This window comes from Sinocyclocheilus rhinocerous, unplaced genomic scaffold (assembly GCF_001515625.1).
Source record: "Sinocyclocheilus rhinocerous isolate Xijiao unplaced genomic scaffold, SAMN03320098_v1.1 scaffold1310, whole genome shotgun sequence".
In the NCBI taxonomy this organism is placed as follows: Eukaryota; Metazoa; Chordata; class Actinopteri; order Cypriniformes; family Cyprinidae; genus Sinocyclocheilus; species Sinocyclocheilus rhinocerous.
The window spans coordinates 13,641-20,021 of NW_015635534.1; the positions used below are offsets into that span (position 1 = coordinate 13,641).

Sequence of the window (6,381 nt, forward strand, 5' to 3'; positions counted from 1 at the left end):
AGAGTGAAAAATTTAAGGGGGTCTGAATACTTTCCGTACCCACTGTATATATATATATGTGTGTGTGTGTGTGTGACAATTTGCATATACAAGAAATTTGTGACCATGTTTTACAATTTTTTAAAATATTAATATTGAGACTATGAATTAATATTGGGGTTTGCATAACAGCTAATCTGTCTGACCCCTGCTACAACTACACTGTGCTGGACGATCCATGGAGAGCCACCAATAATACACATGCTTTAGTCGGAAGGTGTGACATCTCAGTCACCTGGAGCGGCTGGTATCGTCTCTTCATTAACGGTCTGAACGCTCAGATCCCAGACACATGTGTTGAAATCTATAGCTGTGGCACTGATGTCGCACTGTGGATTGATGTCTATGAGCTGGTTAGACCAACTACCTGCAATTTAGCATACTGTGCAGGTAATTATATTTACATCAGCTCTTTTTATTATTTGTGTGATTGCTGATTCATTAATATTCATCAGTCATTATTTATTTCAGCTGTTACTAACATCAGCAGCACTCATACAACAGTCACACCAGAGACGAGCTCAGCTGGTAATGTAGTCTGATATTTCCTCTGTTGATTTGTGTTTTGACTGAATGTTTGTGGGTCTGTAGAAATGAACAGGTGTGTGAGTATCTCTAGTAGTACTGTCAATCGATTAAAAATAATAAATAATTAATTGCATATTTTTTCTGAAATTAATCTCGATTAATCCCACATATCATTAAAGATTTTAAATATACTTTTATATTGCAATAATTTCACATTCAATCTTTAAATTAATGTAGAAACAACAAAGACAGTACATTTTCAATATTTGTTTAATGGCATCTTTTTTTTATGACTGAAGACGAGTATCACTGTTACCAGTTTTACTGATGTATCTAGGAAATTGTTTTTTTTCCCCCATAATATTTAACCATTGACTGTAGTCATTCAACAAACAGTATAATTGAGAGCTATCAATTTTAACATTTATTAGACTTTAAAAAATAATTTATAATTTCACAAACTCATTATAATAAATATAGCTACCAGTGCCCTTCAGCAAGTAGAAAATTAAATATACACTCTAAAAAACGCTGGGTTATTTTTTCAACCCAATCGCTGTGTTGGAGAGAGAGCGTGTAAACAAAACAAATCAAACTTGCAACACTGTGTTTACATGTTGTATACACACACACACACACTCGATACTCGTACATACACACGCACAAACACACACACACACACTCACACTCACACTCAACACACGCACGCACAAACAAACACACATAATCAATATACATACACACGCACAAACATGCATAACGTTACATAAATCACGTAGCCCCCTCATATTTTTCCTCTCCGTTGTCATTTTTATAATCTAAAAGAGCTAACATGAAACAAAATCTGCAAACACATGATAAACACAAACATTCAAGAGAACGGCGTTGAAACTTACGTGCTAATGCTATCCCTGCCTGAGACCATTCTATATGAAACAAATGTCATTTCAAACCTGGAATCGATATTTCTTTGAAAGTGGACGCTATCTACAACTATAACTCGAATCGCTCATGTAAACAAAGGAGGATCTTTCGTTTTTCCCCCTATTTTTTCGTTGTTTTGGATTAAAAAGTGGGATGCATTTTGTAGAGTGGACTCTTAACTTGAAATGTTGTGCTGGTGTTTCTTGGAATAGTCCGAGCTGAGCAGAACTATAGGCGATGAAACGTAAGTACTGCGTTCACTTTGTACATGTTTTAATGGCCGGTCCTTCAGCATTTATGTTAACCCTTTCCTCTCTGGTGTATTGATTTAAAAAACAAGCTCAGAACATGGATCGTGAGTGTTTTAGCTGTCAAATGATATATAGTTTATGATAGTTGATTGAATATTGTTTTAAAACAAAGGTAATTAAAAGCACAGACACGCCTAAACACGCCCTTCGGTGCGGGTTAACAGGTTAACCTAATGGATGTCATGTGACATTTTTCAGATTCTTGAGGCCTAAAATGACTGAAGTTGTGATGATATCTGTGCCATTTTTGTTTCAGTTTCACTACAATCTAACTTAATGTATTCAGTGAATGAGAGCCAATGGTCTTTTCTTTCTGATATTTATATGAAAATCAAGGGTGAGTCTCAAATGTTATAGTGCACCGAAGCCGCTTTCACACTCGTCTCAATCACCCTCGAAGGCAAACCCGTAACACTTAAGTTTAACCTCTCACGGGCCAGACCCAAAGAGCCACCTTTTCTGCTTGTGAGAGGAGATCCGTAATAAAATGCTGCATGTTGCTTTTTTTTAGAAGTCAGTAACTGTGTAGCTTCTGATGCCGTGATGAACTCAGAAAGGTTTGAGTTAAATCTGTGTTTTTTTTTATTATTTCACTTAATTTTCAGTTGAGTTTCAGATACACAAAGTAGAGCGGTGTTTGGTTTAATTTTGTCAAGAAAATATTCTTTGCTTAGGTGACTCAAATTAAGTAAGTTCACAGTGATAATGTAATCAATTGATTTTCACAGAATATATATATATATATATATATATAGTGTGTGTGTGTGTGTGTGTGTGTGTGTGCTTTGTGGTTTAAGCCAATTTACAATGAAATTACTGTTTTTACTGTATTTTTTTAAATAAGATTATCTATGCCTTTAATTCAACAGTACTTTTCTATGTAACAGACATTTCCTCTAATGCCAGAAAATTACATTTTTTTAAGGGATTTTTTTATTTTTTATTTTTTGCAGCATATCCTTCTGTTGACCCCTGCTACAACTACACAATTGAGAGCTATCAATTTTAACATTTATTAGACTTTAAAAAATAATTTATAATTTCACAAACTCATTATAATAAATATAGCTACCAGTGCCCTTCAGCAAGTAGAAAATTAAATATACACTCTAAAAAACGCTGGGTTATTTTTTCAACCCAATCGCTGTGTTAACCCTGTTGGATCATTATGTTGGGTTATTTTTTCCAGTGTTGGGTAGTTTTTGTGTAACCCAGCTGTTGGGTTAGTGGCTGGGTCAGTCTCACTGACCGCTGAAACTATACGCCCCACCCCCTCCCTCTAACGAAACAACCCAGCGCGGGATTACTTTAGCTTTTGGGTTACAGTCAGAGCGCGGGCTTTTCATCTTCTTCAGGAGAGAGCGAGTACTCAGCGCCACCAATTTGGTGAACTTCTTCAGTGAAATTAAGGTTTGTATACGTTTTATTTAATCTATAAAGTCTTTACTGTGTAATGATTTTATTTTACGCAACTCAACATACAGAGACGAGATGTCAGTCAGCTAAAAGCGTCAGCAACGGTCATTTCGCATGATAGAAACGCTTTGCCTTGCATAACATAAACTGATTTTATTCATTATAGTACTGACTCTAAATAATTCGGCTGTTAAAATATGTTCTCAAAACTCTGTACTGTTTGTTTATGGGCAGGTTATGGAGTCAGTCACGGCAGGGCCGGCCCGTCACATAGGCGGAATAGGCAAATGCTAGGTGCGCAGTCCATCCATAGGTGCGCCCAAATGAGTAAGGTTTTTTTATTATTATTATTTGTATTTATTTTTTTTATAATATTATTTTTATTAGGGGTGCACTATATATCGATATATAATCAATATCACATTATTGCTTAATGCCATATTCATATTGCAAAGGCTGCGATTTAATTTAAAAAAGTGAAGCGGGTTATAGTTCGAGTGCAGATCATGACACGCAGCGCTTCACTCTGAAACATGCAGCACATTTATTTATTTGCTGGCAAACTACCAAAATAAAAGTAGTTTAATGTTTGAATTTGAGCAGAGATGCACCGATCAACCATCGACCATCGCGATTTCCCCCAGAGTCTGTTAACGGTGTTAACTACATACAGTGAAAATACATTAGCAGGCAGAGCAAACTCACTGTTCACGATGCACGAAATATTGGAAGAAAATCCTAAATATTTAATTGGGTGGGGGTTTATATGAATGTATCTCTGATGGGAACTGACTGTCTTAAGAAAAAGTTTAGATGGTACAGTATTTTCCTTTCACCTTGCCTATGTATAACGCATTTAGTGTTTACAGCGGTAATCAAGGAAGCAATGCATCGCTGCTGTTCTTTAAGCACCACCTGCTGTCAGAGAGTGAATTTGCATTTTCATTCAGCCCGTCTGCTGTTTGGTATGTTTTGTATGACCTAATTTCACAAAGCTAAAGTCAGACCATTCTGTTTTTGCTTCAGGTTTTGAAATTATACAGTCTAATTAACATCAAAATGTAGGCTAATAAAGCAAATAAACGTCTTGTTCATGCACTCATATTTTCATTCTTTCTTGTCTTTTGCTTAAAAAAAATAAAATACATTAAAAATCAGTATTGGAATCTGCCATTAAAAGTTAATATCAGTGCATCCCTAAATGTTTGAATGTCTGAAATTAAGAAATTAAGACTTAAATGTTAGTATTATAGCTACCGACACTAAAGTTCTCTAATTTAAGGTAGCTGAGTTAATGTCAGGTTTTTTTGTTTAGTTTTTTTGTGCAACTGTCTTATTTATATTGTATGTATAGTTTGTTTTATATCATAAAGCTATGCAGTTTCTGTGTAAATGATCGGTGGTGGAATTGGCTGCGATGTAAGGGGCACCAGCTAAATCTTGCCTAGGGCACCAAATTGGTCAAGGCCGGCCCTGAGTCATGGCATCTTTCAGCTACGAGTGAAACGCGAGGCGGCGGTCTGAGGTTCACAGTTCCCCCACCGAACAGCAGCCCATCACCAGCTCAGATTTCAGCAACACATCGGCACTATTTCGGTTAAAAAGGATAATAGAGAACGGTTTAATATACTTAAATTAAAATGTTACTATATTTTCATTTCTAAAATGTTTGTTAAATGAGTTTAAATGTATGCAATATTGAAAACTATGGTGTATAATTCAGTTTGTCTTGTATTTTTGTCTATGGGTGTTTTCACTTATTAATAAATGTTCACCTTTTGATTATTACTGTTGCCTAGTAATTCTGTGTCTGATTTGTTATTTCCAAACTATTTTTAATTCATTTTAAGCCAGAAATAGTAATTTTCAATCAATATTTGAGTTAATTAAACAACCCAGCATGTTGGGTCAAACATTTAACCCAACCTGCTGGGTTAAAATAATCTACAGTTGGGAAGGTGCTATACTAATCCATAGTTGGGTTACTTGTTGGGTTATTTTTAACCCAACATTATTAAATAGATATTTTTGTGTGTCATTTGTATTATTTGTGTCTTAGTTCATTGATATTCATCAGTCATTATTTTTTTCAGCTGCTACTAACATCAGCAGCACTCATACAACAGTCACACCAGAGACGAGCTCAGCTGATAATGTAGTCTGATATTTCCTCTGTTGATTGTGTTTTGACTGAATGTTTGTGGATCTGTAGAATTGAATAAGTGTGGTTGTAAGTCAAGGTATAAAATAGTGTGTAAAAATGTGCAGGTGTAGGTCATTGCAGACATTTTCATTTTTGAGGGCAATGCATGAGTATGATGGTATGATTGTTCACAGATTCTGAACAGACTAATTTCTTTCTTTCTTTCTTTCTTTCTTTCTTAAATTTCTACAAACTAGTTTTTGCTCATCCACACTTATGTATGGAAGCCCTGAACCACAATATGGAGGAACAAAAAAGTTCAGATCAGATCCTTCTTGAGCCTAAGTTCTAGATTTTTCTCTCTCCAAACACTTTTTAGTGGACCACTGTCTGAAGCACGTGTAAAAACACTCCAAATCCACAAACGGCTCCTGAAAACAAAATGAGTTGATAACGTGCATTACAGGTGCCCTCTTATACTTCCGGGCGCTTCCGTTAATGACGACACGGGCTGTGCGGGCCAATGATTTGGAGTGTTTTCACACGTACTTCAGACACTGGTCGTGCTGAAGACATCCCCCAAAGTGTCCCCTAGGGGACGCAGTGTTGAGTTCCCTTGAAGGGATAAACTATAATTTCCAGTAACGGACGGTAGAAAGTTCAGGAATGAATGGTATGTGATTTATGACAGTGAACTGATCTTTTTTTTTTTTTTGTCACATGTCTCGCCTTTGGTAACAACGATTCAAAAGGGACACATTTCAAGCGACACAGGAAAAAGACACGGAAAACTTCGGTGAACATCAGAAAAGCAGGGTGCACATTTCTGGTTAAAAATGAAAGACCATCAGCAGACACTTAAAATGGCATCACCTTTCAAATCAGCAGCAAGGGTCAAAGCTAGTCCACAGTTTAGCAAATGTTGGCAACCTCTTAAGTTATTCTTGACTGTGCTGTATTGACTCCATAAAGAATTTTATTTTATTTTATTTATTTATTTATGTTTTTAAGTATTTATTT

At 35.8% G+C, this 6,381-nt stretch overlaps 1 pseudogene; it reads left to right on the forward strand.

Moving 5' to 3' along the window:
- LOC107747167 (adhesion G protein-coupled receptor E2-like) overlaps nucleotides 1-6,381 on the forward strand; it is a 21,431-nt pseudogene that overhangs the window by 6,832 nt on the left and 8,218 nt on the right.